The 15751-nt window shown below is 43.7% G+C and overlaps 1 protein-coding gene across 12 annotated transcripts in view; it reads left to right on the forward strand.

Annotated features, from left to right (window-relative positions):
- Positions 1-454: 454 nt before the first annotated feature.
- The window catches only part of GIGYF2 (GRB10 interacting GYF protein 2), a 165486-nt gene continuing 150189 nt past the window's right edge, over positions 455-15751 (forward strand). For 5 of the 12 annotated variants that reach the window (XM_065526259.1, XM_065526256.1, XM_074010531.1 and 2 more), the window contains exons 1-2: positions 455-516; positions 6665-6730. The gene's annotated coding sequence lies outside the window, so the exon portion shown is untranslated. Of the gene's footprint in view, positions 704-3773; positions 3844-6664; positions 6731-10253; positions 10292-15751 lie in introns of all 12 variants that reach the window. The other 7 variants (XM_065526260.1, XM_065526257.1, XM_005574635.4 and 4 more) reach the window with 4 other exon arrangements.

Genomic DNA, 15751 nt, shown 5'->3' on the forward strand with positions numbered 1-15751 from the left:
TTTGCGGCTTTCCCATTCGCTCTAGGATGGCAACTGGGCAGGAAAATGCCGGACTAAAAGCTGTGGAAAAGTTCTAATTTGAAAAACCAGTCCGTAGGTGATGCAGAGGCTTTTGAACTGCAAAAGGGCTCTGGGCATACAGGACAGTGAGTCACAGGGTGCCTGGTCCGGGCCCAACTCTGGGCACCAAGTCCACTCAACTCAAGGGCAGGTACCCAAATGCTGCCAAGGGGTCAACAGGCGCCTGCGCATTGCCGCGACCCCGCCCTCTTCCAACCTTTCATCCGGGTCTCGGGCAGGGGCGTGTCTGGGCAGAGGGGCGGGTGGCGGTGGAAAGGAAGGATGTCGTGGGAGACTGGAGAGTGGGGAGGGAAGCGGGAAGGGGCGGGGGCGGAGCAGGGGGCGTGGCGGAGCGAGCGCGCGGTCACGTGACGTACGTGGCGACGTGTCGGCCATCTTGTGTTGTTGAGGCTGAGGACTGACTTGGGTTCTGAGACTCCCTGTCCCGGACCGCAGGTAACGAGCCATTCCGTGTCGCTACCCTGCTCGGCTCTGCTCCGCGCCCTGGCCCCGCCGCCTCGTCCCGGGCCGTCTGTGCCTCCGGTCCGCGCTCGTGTCCCTGCCTCTCCTGCTTGAGCCGGCCCGGCCGCATGGACACCCACAGGCCGCTCCGGCCGGCTTGGGCCGTCAGGCGACGGGACAGGTCAGGTGCAGGGCCGGAGAGAGCCTCCTCTCGGGCGAGGGGCGCTGAGGGCGCTGAGGGCCCTGGCGCGTCACGGCCGCAGGGATCCGAGGACCCCCTTGGCCAGGGCCTCTTGGCATTGCGAGGGGAGCCGAACAAGGCAGGAGGGTGGTGGGGTGGGCAGTGTCAGGCCGGCTTGTTCGGAGCCGGAGGGCTCGCCTTCCTCTGCCTGCTTTTCCGGGCCAGCCACTCGCCCAGCCTCGGGGTGCCCCGCTAACAGCTGCTGCGGCCAGACAGCTGCTTCTGCCGGCTCTCCTGTCCACACCTAGCCCCTGGGAGGTGCGCTCCTGCTTTCCCCACGGAGCATCTGGACGAAGGAGACTCCTTCCGTGGCGAGAGTACTGGGTCTGGACCAGGCCTGAGGCGAGGTGGAGCCACCATGATCGGAACCTTGGGACCGAGGCTGGGAAAGTAGAGCCCATGGCAGCCTTGGGGACCCGAATGTTCACATCAGGTTGAAATGGGCATTAACCTTAAGTGTCAGCAGTTTCCAAAAGCACTCTGAATACTTGTTTTGTGACTGAAACATAAATCAAGCGAACAGGGAATGGGGGCCTGAAAGAAGCGGAGTGTATGATCGTATTCGAGAAGCAATAACGTTGTTTGCAGTTAGTTATCTAGGTACTAGTTATCTAGTACCGTGTTTTTTATTTTGTTGTTTTCATTTTCCTGCAAGTCAAAGCACTTAAACACACGTAGTCTCTCTGTAAGAAAGGTAAGTATTCCAGTTTAACTTGCAAGAAATTGAGTATGGGGCCAGAACCTGTGAACATCTTCCTATCTAGTGCTGTATACCTTGAATTAAGGCAGTTTTGATTCCCAGTGTTGTGTCTGGGGAAGGTATTCTTTCCTTATATAGTATTTCCTTTTTAGAATCAAATGACTTCCTAGATTAGAAAAAATTTTTTGTCATTCTGTACTTTAATTTTGATCCTTCTAATATTTGTAGCTTTGGCCTTACAAATTTTGTCCATTTTGCCTAGAACACAAATACTTTCTCTTATTCATTGATGATTTTACGTGTTTTACTAGTTAGTATAGCAGTTTCTGGTGTGCTCAAACTGGAATATGTACTTTGCTTTTACATCAGATGTTGACATCAGAAGAGGACACTAGAAAAGTATTTAAAAGTGGCACGTAACTGGAAAAATGTCACATGGTGTTTCTTTCGAAATTTAACATCAATGAATACACTGGTGATGGTAGTGATTCACCAGAAAGGAGAAGGCTTCATGCCTTTTTGATACCTGACAAAGCATTTGAGAGTCTTGAGGCTGGAGAGGGAGAAGGGACTATGTGCTTCCATTCATTTGTTTATTCATTCATACATGCGTTTATTTGACAGATACCCTATTGAGTACTTACTACACCGTTATGTGCTGGGAGCAAAACAGACCAAACAATTCCTGTCTGTATGGAATTCATTTCTAGACAGATAGGTAAAATACATGATGTAGTGGTAAAATACATGATGTAGTGGTAAGCGATGTGAAGGAAAAAAATGAGTCAGGGAGATAGAATAATAGGGATTTGGGGAGGGGTTAATTTTAAGTGTCCCGAGAAGGCCTCATGGAGAAGCTAACACTGGAGGAAAAACCCAACAGAGGTGAAGGTGCTGCTTCTTTAGCTTTACTGGGGTAAAAGTGCTCTAGGCTAGGGAGCAGCAAGAGCGAAGACCCAGAGACAAAAACTTAGTTGGGAGCGACTCAGGAGTAGACTGGGAAAAGCATGGAGGCTAGCCTAGGCGGAGAGGCAAGGGTGAGAGGGAGACTGGTGGGAGATGTGTGTACTTACCTCTTTGGTACTAAGATGAGATGGAGTATTTGCTCTCCTGAATTCTTTTTTCTTACCTCTTGTGATTCTTGGAAAGGGATATCAGATTCTGGAGATTTGGGCCAGCAGTCAGCCTATGCAACCCCCTTCCCCTACGTAATTCCCCTCCCCATCCCCTAATTTGGAAAAATTTAGGATGCTCAAATATTTCAGGAAATTATAATGAATTATCTTTCTCAAAAGTAAACGTTTTAAAATGAGATTGGTGATAAACTGCTTGAAAGTGCTTTTCAAAAGCACTTGCTTTACAAGAAGGGGTATCTTTGGAAATTTCAGGATATTTGCAAATGTAGGGAAATGAGAAATTTTCCGTTGACATTTAGACATATGATTAAGGAACATAACCAGGAAGAAAGGTGGAAACAGTGTATTAACTCAAATTATCCTTAATCTGGTTAGTAAAGAATTCCCTTAATAATGTGCTATCCAGCCCAGAGACTCTTCCTCTAATTCGTGTGCATATCCTTTACATTTTACACGTGTAGAACTTTGTGTGCTGAGTTTTTTATTCCTCCACTTTTACCTTTCAGACTAGTTCTCTAATCTGATACTTAATAGACATTTTTTTTTTTTTTTGCAAAAAACATTTTCTGATTTCCTTCCAGCTTATCTCTGTATTCTTTTTACTGAGCTTTCATAAATGTCCTCGTCATTTTAGTTCAGCTGAGAAATTTTAATATTTTGGGTTTGAAATGCTTTTGCTGGTGAGATGCACATGTGAAAAACACTTTGGAGTAGGTTTACCTCAAAATCATGAGAAGATGGGAATTACAAGGTCAGTGTGTGAATGCAACTCCTTGTCTAAAAGGGAGGCATAGTGATGGTAGTGATGAGGTAGTGTTTTAACTAATTGCCTTTCTCCCTCTTGTTTTTCTGTTGTGTTTTTGAAATGACATTTCCAAATTATAATGTCTTTGATGTCGTATCAGCTCATTTGTTTTCATGACTCTGCATTTTAGTACTCCATATGTCTATTCTCTTTTTGTTGACCTTCACGTTGGAAGATGAAACTGTTGATAGTGATTGCTATCTGGGAGAACCTTTTTGGTTAAAAAGATTACTACTGTTGCTTTTATGATTGCCCTTCTATGGGATCTTTGACTTGTGCCATTTTCAAATTCTGACTTTGTTTGCAATTCTCCATTAGCCTCTGCTGATTAAATTTTCCATACTTTCTGTTTTATTCTATTTCTTATAGATTATAGTGGGACCAGTCTCATTAGGTTGAATCTACAGCCTATGTTGGTGTTAACCCAGGTCTCTTAGAGGCAAGTCAAATGTCCATTTTCCTTCAGTTTAAATTACCATGACATATTGTTTGGTCATTGTTGTAAAAGTCTGAACTCAAGCTTTTTTTCACTGCTTGACTCCCACTAGGGTTTTATGGTGATAAAGTCCTATGGTTTTTGCATGGGAGAGTATTTAAGAATAAAAGGAAAAATATATAAAATGAAAAAGAAATAAATAGAAGTTTAAAATAAGGTTAAAAAGTTCTGGAGTTTCCATTGGTTTTTAATGCTTTGAAAAATTACATCTCTTTAAAACTAGAGATTTTTATTTCATGTATAAACTTGCTAATAGGTAGCATTGCAGTGTTTCTTGACCAAATATTGTTTTTACATTTTATTCATGCTCTCAGATGAATGAGAAATATACTAAATTAATTATGTAGGAATGTAAAGTGATACGTTTATTGAATTGCCTATAGTTTTGTGTGAGGTTGAAAGAGGAGAGAGGTTTGAAAAACAAAGAATGTTCTCTTAATTGGCCAAACTTCATTTTATAAAAATATTTCAAAGTATTACATACTTCCCTACTTTAAGTAAATGAGGAACACAATTTTCTATTTTCTTATTAACTATGGGGTTTCGTTACCTTAATTATTATTATTTGAGATGGAATCTCACTTTGTTGCCCAGGCTGCAGTGCAGCGGCCTAATCTCGGCTCACTACAGCCTATGATAGAGCAAGACCCTGTCTCTTAGAGGGTTGAGGTTGCAGTGAGCCGTGATTGCACCGCTGCCCTCCAGCCTAGGTGATGGAGCAAGACCCTCCAAATAAGACAGAGTCTTGCTCTGTCACCTAGGCTGGAGCGCAGCGGTGCAATCACTGCCCATTGTAACCTCAACCTCCCAGGCTCAAGCCTTTCTCCTACCTCAACTTCCTAAGTGGCTGGGATTACAGTTCCATGCCACCACATCTGGCCAATATTTTTTGTAGAGATGGGGTCTCACTGTGTTGCCTAGGTTGGTCTTAAACTTCTGGTCTAAAGTAATACTCCTGCTTCAGTCTCCCAAAGTATTGAGATTATAGGCATGGGCCACTGTGCCCCACCAAGAATGCAATTTGAAAAAGTCACATCCACCTCTGATTTAATTTTGCAAAAAAAGTAGCCATGTTATAATTTCCAAAGGTCATATAACTTTACCCACTGAACTGTGTAATTTTTTAAGGGCAGGAGGAAAGGGAAGGAGAAGTGGATAATAAATAAACTCTTCTATGGCTGGGTGCAGTAGTTCACACCTATAATCCCAGCACTTTGGGAGGCTAAGGTAGGAAGATCACTTGAGCCCAGGAGTTTGAGACCTGCCAGGGCAACATAGAGAGACCCCCATCTCTAAAAAAAGATTTTTAAAAAATTAGCTGAGTATGGTGGTGCACGCTTACAGTCCCAGCTACTCAGGAGGCTGAGGCTGGAGGATTGCTTGAGCCCAGGAGGTCAAGGCTACAGTGAGCTCTGATTGTGCCACTACACTCCAGCTGAGGGAACAAAGCAAGACCCCATTTTGAAAATAATTGGCTAGGTGCAGTGGCTCATGCCTATAATCCCAGCACTCTGGGAGATCAAGGTGGGCGGATCACTCAATGTCAGGAGTTCGAGACCAGCCTGGCCAACATGGCGAAACCCTGTGTCTACTAAAAATACAAAAATTAGCCAGGCATGGTGGTGCACACTTGTAATCCTAGCTACTCGGGAGGCTGAAGCAGGAGACTCGCTTGAACCTGGGAGGTGGAAGTTGCAGTGAGCAGAGATTGTGCCACTGCACTCCATCCTGGGCAACAGAGCGAGAGTCTGTCTCAAAAAAAAAAAAAAGAAAGAAAAAATCTCTGTCTGTCTGTCTCTCTACCTAGTTGCTTTCCTGTAGTTAATGGAATTGTCAACTTTAATTGTTAATTATTGTTCTTTGACTTTGTATAGCAATAAGGTATCATTTGATTTTAGCTGAGAAACTACTTGAAGATACTATACTTAAGTTCACTCCTTGTCACTTGGAATATCACCAACTTGTGAATTTTTAAGATACTGCCCCAACAGACCATTAAAGGCAGGTTGTGATTTTGCAACTGAAAGCACACTTGGAGCTTTGCTCCCTGGACATTTTGGCAATAATCATATTTCTGAGGGTTCAGTGATTATTTGTGTAGGATGCATATTGCTGTGATGCGGCTTTTGTTTTTCTGTTAGATATATATTTTTTGAGATAGGGTCTCACTCTGTCACCCAGGCTGAATGGAGTGGTGCAGTTGCAGCTCACTGCAGCTTTGACCTCCCTGGGCTCACGTGATCCTCCTACCTCAGCCTCTCGAGTAGCTGGGACTACAGGCATGCGTCCCATGCCTAGCTAATTTTTGTAGAGATGGGGTTTTGCCATGTTGCCCAGGCTAGTCTTGAACTCCTGGGCTCAATCGATCACCTGCCTTGTCCTCCCAAAGTGTTAGGATTACAGGCATGACCCACTGTGCCTGGCAGTAGGTTTTAAAAGTTAATACCAAGTCCCTATAATGGAGTTTTGAATGAAAACCCCAAATAATCACTTCCCTGAAACCCCATGGTGGTCTTCATTTGTCAGCTTCGTAAGAATCACTTGGGACTTTTGTTAAGAAATATATAGTTTTCATTTCCATTGTAGAACTACTGAGACTTTTAGATGTTAGGGAATCTAGTTTATAAATACACCAGCTGAGCTAATCTTTTAACCAGGTTTGGAAGCCATTTTCTGCAGAATATATTCATGATGAAAAATTGTGCTTTTAAAGTTTCCTAAGAGGTTGCTGGGTGATTTATATTAATATTTTTATTATTTACAGTGTTAAAAGGACCTGAACAAAGTCTGCTCAAATCTCCTGCTGCGAACCAGCAGAATTTTTGAACAGGTAAGTGTGGAAGGGAAGCACAAAGCCTGAGGGCTTTTGCAAATAGGTAATTTCTGCTTTTAGGTTTTAGTTATTTTTGCCCTATTATTTCTCCTGAGGTTTTGGGTAGTGAGTAGAAACCTCTTCCCTGGTGCCTGTCAGATCCTTTATGAACAGTAAGAGTAACGTACCCTTTCTGCATTGATCCTGGTGTGAATTTATGTCTTAAACTGTCATAATAATTTTTTGTTGGCAAGAAACAAGGAGGAATGCTTTGGAGGCAGGGGTACTCTAAAGAACCAAAGAGCAGTTGACTTCATGAGGGATGTGAACCAGAAACTGGGAAGCTTTCAGTAGCCATAGTACTTGTAGATAGCACTTTTCTACCAGCTGGCCAGTGTCCTCTCTTGTCTCTTTTTGTCCTGCTTTAGTTGTGTTTGTGCATTCTGACCTTTCCCCCTTTAACAAACACAAACTCATGGTAGCAAGTGGCCACTTAATTCTTGGAGCCACATATGAACTTAGGCTCTAGTGCCAGTAGCCAACGGATTGCTAACACAGTGTTCATGTTTCAGATTCTTGGGAGGGGAGATTTGACTGGTTGAACTTGGCTCAGTTCTCCATCATTGATGAGACCAGTTATGGACGTAGGGTTGGAGTCTAGAAGTGCACACACAGTTAGCTGAAAGGTCCCACTCCTCATGGCGGGGGCAGGTCTCAGAGAAGGTAGAATGGTGACTGTTCTAGGTAGACTCCCAGAGAAGCTTTAGACATTTTTCCTTTTCTAGCATTCTAGAAAAATGTCCTGTGTATAGCTCTGCAGTTTCGATTTCTCTGTTCTAAAGAGTTAACGTATATGCCTATCTATCTTTTGGTGAATGAGGCCAGTAGGTCTCACCAGGCATACTTGTTGAAATTTATTAGTGCTGTTTTTGTTTGTTTGTTTGTTTGTTTGTTTTTTAGACAGTCTTGCTCTGTTGCCTGGGCTGGAGTGCAGTGGCACAATGTCAGCTCACTGTAGCTTCTGCCTCCCAGGTTCAAGTGATTCTCATGCCTCAGCCTCCTGAGTAGCTGAGATTACAGGTATTCGCCACCACATCCAGCTAATTTTTAGTAGAGATGGGGTTTTGCCATGTTGGCCAGGCTGGTCTTGAACTTCTGGGCTCAAGTGATCCACCCGCCTTGGCCTCCCAAAATGTTGGAATTACAGGTGTGAGCCACCACACATGGACTTCTTAGTGCAGTTTTTTAACAAAAATTCTTGATTTTGGAGGTTCAGAGGAGTGGCTGGGTAAAGGTTTAGCAAGCAGACATAAGCAAAGGAGAAGCTTTATGTGGACAAATTCGTTGGTTATTTCCATTGTTTGTTTTTTATAAATTTTAACTTCTCGATACTTTTTATAGTATTAAGCTACACTTGAGTATTAGGAAGCCATATAGAATTCGAAAGGTCCAACTTTATAGACTCTATTCACATTATTAGAGTAGTAATGGGGACCGTTACATTTGGGAAAGGATCACTGAGACAGTGTAAACTTTTGAAATAATACATTTTTGTATTCCAGAATTATTAAATAATACTGAAGCAAACTTTTTTAATGGAACATTTTGAAGTCCTGTGTATTTTTTTTATTTTTGTATTTTTTTTTTTGAGACAGAGTTTCACTCTTGTTGCTGAGTGGAGGCTGGAGGCTGGAGCACAATGGCGCCATCTCAGGTCACCACACCGTCCGCTTCCCCGGCTCAAGCAGTTCTCCTGCCTCAGCCTCCCAAGTAGCTGGGATTACAGGCATGCGCCACCACACCACGCTAATTTTGTATTTTTGCTGGAGACAGGGTTTCTCCATTTGGTGAGGCAGGTCTCAAACTCCCGACCTCAGCTTATCCGCCCGCCTCGGCCTCCCAAAGTACTGGGATTATAGGCGTGAGCCACCGTGCCTGGCCTTAATTTTTGTTTTTTGAGATGGAGTTTCACTCTTGTTGCCCAGGTTGGAGTGCAGTGGCACGATCTTGGCTCACTGCAACCTCCGCTTCCTGAGTTCAAGCGATTCTCCTGCCTCAGACTCCCAAGTAGCTGGGATTACAGGTGTGTGCCACCACACCCAGCTACTTTTTAATATTTTTAGTAGAGACAGGGTTTCACCATGTTGGCCAGGCTGGTCTCGAACTCCTGACCTCAGGTGATGCACCTACCTCGACTTCCCAAAGTGCTGGGATTACAGGCGTGAGCCACTGTACCCAGCCCCTATTTATTATTGTTTGTAGCTCGTATATACTTGGTGACACCTAATTGCTTAGCTAATATTTTATTACTTAACATTTTACTGTATTATTATGTCTAGATTTTTGATGCAAAGGCTAGGAACTAATAAAAGTGATTTATTATAGAGTGATATGTCTAATGACAGCCCACAGATGTGACCTCTGATTCCTTTTTTTTTTTTTTTTTTTTTTGAGACGGAGTCTCGCTCTGTCGCCCAGGCTGGAGTGCAGTGGCCGGATCTCAGCTCACTGCAAGCTCCGCCTCCCGGGTTCACGCCATTCTCCGGCCTCAGCCTCCCGAGTAGCTGGGACTACAGGCGCCCGCCACCTCGCCCGGCTAGTTTTTTGTATTTCTTAATAGAGACGGGGTTTCACCGTGTTAGCCAGGATGGTTTCGATCTCCTGACCTCGTGATCCACCCGTCTCGGCCTCCCAAAGTGCTGGGATTACAGGCTTGAGCCACCGCGCCCGGCCTGATTCCTTTTTTTTTTAACCGCGGTTGTTTTTAGCAGATGGTAGCTGAATTCATTTTTAAGGTAGAAGAGTTCTTTCTTCTTATATTGTACATTTTCTTAAATCTGGATGTTGACATAAGACGTATTCAGAGCTTTGTGAGGTTTAAAAGGATTTCTGCATAATTTGTGTAAAATTTTCACGGGCTGGGTGCGGCATGGCTTACGTCTGTAATCCAGGCATGTTGGGGGGTTGAGGCTGGAGGATCACTTGAGTCCAGGAGTTTGAAACTAGTCTGGGAAACATAGGGAGATCATGTCTCTACGAAAATAAAAAAGTTTGGCTGGGCATGGTGGCTCACGCCTGTAATCTCATCCCTTTGGGAGGCTGAGGCAGGCGGATCGCTTGAGGTCAGGAGTTTGGGACCAGCCTAACCAACATGGTGAAACCCTGTCTCTACTGAAAATACAAAAATTAGCCGAGTGTGTTGGCACGCGCCTGTAGTCCCAGCTACTTGGGAGGCTGAGACAGAAGATTATCTTTTGAACCTGAGAGTGGAGGCTGCAGTGAGCCGAGATTGAGTCACTGCACTCCAGCCTGAGTGATAGAGCAAGACTCTGTCTCAAAATAAATAAATAAAAATAAATAATTAGCTCCGTGTGGTGTAGTGCATGCCTTGGTCCCAGTTCCTTGGGAGGCTGAGGCTGGGAGATCCCTTGGCCTGGGAATTTGAGGCTGTACAGCGCTGCGATTGCACCACTGCATTCCTACCTGGGTAACAGAGCAAGACCTTGTCTCAAAAAAAAAAAAAAAAATTTTTTTTTCACAGGATCTAGGGAATCCCTCTGTGGAAAACATTGGCTTATGGTAAGATTATCAAATGATGTGGCAATGTTGATGGCATTGTATTTTTTCCTAAAATATTTCATTTTTGCTGATTTTATTCTTTTCACCAAAAGGAGGAAGAAAGAAGGAGAAATGTTTATATTGTTCAGAAACAGTAGGAAGAATGATAATATTAGCAATATGTTTTCTTCTGTGGTGATATTGTGGCTAGTATCTTCTTTGGGAACAAAGCGCCTTTTATTCAAGTTCTGGGCATGGAGGAAGTCTTGGGAGCTCTGGTCTCTTCAGTATTGGTCCTTGGGTTATACAGATTGACGAGGAATTGGCAGAAGTTTTTGAGGTTTAAAATTCCTCCTGTACAACAAGAATTTGGTTGTACAGACTGACAAGGAATTGTCTTGGTACTTTCTATTTGATAAATCATGGCTTAGGTCTCCAGGAGTAGCCATAACCAGGGGCTCTCATGATCAGTTTCTTGGGAATTGATGTGTGGTGCTCCCCAAACCATGACCAGATGTTTTTGGTTAACTGGATTAGCAGCCGTCCTGCAAGATCAGTGAATCAGAGAGCCCTACTTTAGTTCTGGAATCTGACCCTCTTGTTAGCTTTTTATATTACTTCTACCATTGGGATTTTTTTTTTTTTTTTTTTTTGAGGTGGGGTTTCGCTGTTTTTCCCAGGCTGGAGTGAAGTGGAGCCATCTTGGCTCACTGCAGCCTCCATCCCCTGGGTTCAAGTGATTTTCCTGCCTCAGCCTCACTAGCAACTGGGATTACAGGCACGTGCCACCATGCCTGACTCATTTTTGTATTTTTAGTAGAGACGAGGTTTCATCATGTTGGCCAGGCTGGTCCCGGACTCTTGACTTCAGGTGATCCACCTGTCTTGGCCTCCCAAAGTGCTAGGATTACAGGCATGCGCCACCGCTCCCAGCCTTTTTGTATATTTTTTTAATTAAAAAAAACTTTTTTTGAGACAAGGCCTTGCTCTATCCCTCAGGCTGCAGTGCAGTGTTGCAGTCGCAGCTCACTGCAGCCTTGACCTTCTTGCACTCAGGTGATCCTCCCACCTCATCCTCCTGAATATAGGAGTACAGGCTTACGCCACTGCACATGGCAAAGTTTTCTATTTTTTATAGAAACTGGTTTTTGCCACATTGCCTAGGCTGGTCTTGAACTCCTGGACTCAAGCTATCCTCCCGCCTTGGTCTCCCAAAGTGCTAGGATTACAGGCGTGAGCCTCCATGTCCAGTGTTTGTACCTTTATTAATGAAGTTTCCCATAATGTATTTTATAAGAACATACACTCTTCCTTAATTGAGGGCAACTATATTGTTTAATTGTGTGGTGCAAGGGGGTGGGAGTGTGGGGACAGTGAACAGAATGGAGATTGAGAAAAGGAAAGAAAAGTGACTTTGTACAAAATGAATTCTTCTGAAAATTGCAAGGAACTGGGGAAAAAAGCAATACTGAGTACCGTATCAGTATGTAGTGAAAAGCTTGAGGGCTTTTGAGCAGGGAGATGTGGGTTTGATCTTTTGTCGCTTGGCCAGGTGCAGTGGCTCACGCCTGTAATTCCAGCACTTTGCGAGGCTGAGGCAGGTGAATTGCTTGAGTCCAGGAGTTCAAGACCGGCCTGGGCAACATGGCGAAACCTCATTTCTTTAACAACAACAACAAAAAAGTAGCTGGGCATGGTGGCATGGGCCTGTAGTCCTAACTACAGCCTCACTGCAGCCTCAGCCTCCCAGGCTCAAGTGATCCTCCCATTGCACTCCTCCATCCTGGGTGACAGAATAAGACCCTGTCTCAAAAAAAAAAAAAAAAAAGAAACCAAAAAAAATTTTCTGGCCAGGCATGGTGGCTCACGTCTGTAATCCCAGCACTGTGGGAAGCCCAGGCAGGTGAATCACCTGAGGTCAAGAGTCGGGACCAGCCTGGCCAACATGGAGAATCCCCATCTCTACCAAAAATACTAAAATTAGCTGGGTGTTTGTGGTAGGCACCTGTAATCCCAGCTACGCAGGAGGCTGTGGCACCAGAATCTCTTGAACCTGGGAGGTGGAGGTTGCAGTGAGCTGAGGTTGCACCACTGCACTCCAGTCTGGGTGACAGAGTGAGACTCCATCTCAAAAAAAGAAAAAAAAATTCTGTTACTTATTACATGTAACTTTAAACAGGTTAACCTTTTGGAGCCTAACTATCCTTATCTGTAAAGTATGTCCTGTGGTTATGGTATCAATGAAAAATCTAAGTATAATACCTGGCATGCACTAAGTAGGCCCTCAGTGAGTGGTGGCTTTTATGTTGCTGTTACTATGTAAATAGGTAAATTTTGATTACAAAATTTCATCTTTTAAATTGATTTTTTAGATACAGGGTCTTGCTCTGTCATGCAGGCAGTTTGCTGCAGCCTGGAACTCCTGAGCTAAAGTGATTCTCTGACTTCAGCCTCCTAAGTAGCTGGAGCTATACACGCGGTCCACCACACCAAACTAACTTTTATTTCATTTTACTTTTTAAAAATTTTTTGTAGAGGCCGGGCGCGGTGGCTCTCACCTGTAATCCCAGCACTTTAGGAGGCTGAGGCAGGCAGATCATGAGGTCAAGAGTTCGAGACCAGCCTGGCCAACATGGTGAAACCCTGTCTCTACTAAAAGTAGAAAAATTAGCCGGGTGTTGTGGTGCGGGCCTATAATCCCAGCTACTTGGGAGGGTGAGTCAGGAGAATCCCTTGAACCCGGGAGGTAGAGGTTGCAGTGAGCTGAGATTGCACCACTGCACTCCAGCCTGGGCAACAGAACAAGACTCTGTCTTGCAGCGGGAAAAAAAAAATTGTAGAGATGAAGCCTTAAGCCTGGTCTTGAGCTCCTGGGCTCAAGTGATCCTCCTGCCTTGGCTTCCCAAAGTTCTGGGATTAGAGACCTGAGCCACTGTGCCTGGGTTACAGCTAATTTTTTAAAAGTTATTTATTTATTTATTTAAGACGGAGTCTCGCTCTGTTGCCCAGGCTGGAGTGCAGTGGCGTGATCTCGGCTCACTGCAAGCTCCTCCTCCCGGGTTCACACCGTTCACCTGCCTCAGCCTCCCAAGTAGCTGGGACTACAGGCGCCCGCCACCACGCCCGGCTAATTTTTGTATCTTTAGTAGAGATGGGGCTTCACCATGTTAGCCAGGATGGTCTTGATCTCCTGACCTCTTGATCGCCCGTCCTGGCCTCCCAAAGTGCTGGGATTACAGGTGTGAGCCACCACGCCCGGCCTAAAAAGTTGTTTTAAGAGGGGGTCTCGCTGTGTTACCTAGGCTGGTTTAGAACTCTTAACCTCAAGCAATCCTCCCACCTTGGCCTCCCAAAGTGCTTGAGGTTACAGGTATCAGCTACCATACCCAGCCATCTTTGTGAGTTTCGAATAGACATGTCAGTGAGTTCTGTTTGTGGGTCTTATGTCTTTAAAAAAATATTTAAACCCAGCAAATATTTGAATGATTGCCTTGTGCCAGGTGCTGGACTAGCCCTGGTGGTTGAGCAAAACACATGCTGTTCTGTCTTCACAGGCCTTACAGCCCAGTGAGAGAGGCAGCCAAACAATCATTTAAGTAAAATCCAAAATGTGAAAAGTCTTTTTGTCCTTGGAAAGGGTACAGTTTGAAAACACTAGATACTTTCTGAATAAGTGTCACGTTTTGGATCTTGGTGTTCTTTTTTTTTGGAGATGGAGTTTCGCTCTTGTTTCCCAGGCTGGAGTGCAGTGGTGCGATTCTTGGCTCACTGCAACCTCCATCTCCTGGGTTCAAGCAATTCTCCTGCCTCAGCCTTCCAGGTAGGTGGAATTACAGGACCATTACATGTCCGGGTAACTTTTTGTATTTTTAGTAGAGACAGGGTTTCACCATGTTGGCCAGGCTGGTCTCGAACTCCTGACCTAGGTGATCCACCCACCTCGGCCTCCCAAAGTGTTGGGACTATAGACATGAGCCACCACACCTGGCCAGATCTTGGTGTTCTTATTGTCAGTGATATTGTATGCCCTTTGATATGCTCTATAGGGTATTTATGTATGTTTTAAGTTTATTTATGTGTTTTTAAATTTTTGTTGTTGTTGTTTGTTTTTAAAAGAGTGTCTTGGTCAGTCACACAGACTGGAGTGTGATGGCACAGTCTTGGCTCCCTGAAACCTCTGCCTCCTGGGCTCAAGCTATCCTCCCACCTGTACCTCCTGAGTAGCTGGGACTCCAGGCGTATGCCACCATGCCTGGCTAATTTTTTTTTTTTTTTGGTATTTTTTTGTAGAGATAGGGTTTCACCATGTTGCCCAGGCTTTATTTTTGGTTTTCATTTTTTCTTCTTTCTCTGAGATAGATGTTAATCAACTTTTTGATCTTAGGACCTCTTTACCCTCTTAAAAGTTATTGAGGGCCCCAAGGAGCTTTTGGTTTTTTAGTTATATCTGTTTATCATATCAAGAAATTTAAAAAGTATTAGTTCATTTAAAAATAACAAACTCATTACATGCTAACATAAATATATTTTTAGTATGACATACCTATTTTCTACACCATTTCTAAAAATTTGTTGATAGGATTGGCATTGTTTTACCTTTTTACAGATTTCTTTTATGTCTTGCTTTATGGAAGGCAACTGGGTTATATTTGCTTCTGCATTCAGTCTGTTGCTATTTATTACTTTGGTTGAAGTATATGAAGGAAAATTATCCTCACAATGATATTATATATATATAATATATATATAGTTGTAATAGAGAATTTTAATAGCTTTTACAGATAATTGCAGATATTCTTTGATATTACACTAAAATTTGACCAGCAGTGTTTTTTTTCTTTTTTTATATTTTAAATTTTTATTGCTTTACTTTAACACTGGGTAACCAAGTAGTGTTTTTTTAAAAGGTTAGTTGTGATATGAAATCTGAGTTATATCAATAGTTTGTCCTCTGTAAATATAAAATCCATTTGTCTAGCTTCCATGTTGAATGGATATCTTATACAGTATCAAAAAATCACTTTCATTGAAATCAGCACTTATCAGAAAAGCCTTTAAATATTGGAAAACTTTCTGACTCATGGTGACGAATAGAAACTTTAACAAAATTCTAATTTTTGCTTGAAAGGTCAAATTTTTTTTTTTTTTTTTGAGACGGAGTCTCGCTCTGTTGCCCAGGCTGGAGTGCAGTGGCCAGATCTCAGCTCACTGCAAGCTCCGCCTCCTGGGTTCACGCCATTCTCTTGCCTCAGCCTCCCGAGTAGCTGGGACTACAGGTGCTGCCACCTCGCCCGGCTAGTTTTTTGTATTTTTTTTTTTTTTTGAGACGGAGTCTCAAAAAAAAAAAAAAAAAATTTGACCTTTCAAATTTTTTTTAGTAGAGACGGGGTTTCACCGTGTTAGCCAGGATGGTCTCGATCTCCTGACCTCGTGATCCACCCGTCTCGGCCTCCCAAAGTGCTGGGATTACAGGCTTGAGCC

Source organism: Macaca fascicularis, chromosome 12 (assembly GCF_037993035.2).
Source record: "Macaca fascicularis isolate 582-1 chromosome 12, T2T-MFA8v1.1".
Classification (NCBI taxonomy): Eukaryota; Metazoa; Chordata; class Mammalia; order Primates; family Cercopithecidae; genus Macaca; species Macaca fascicularis.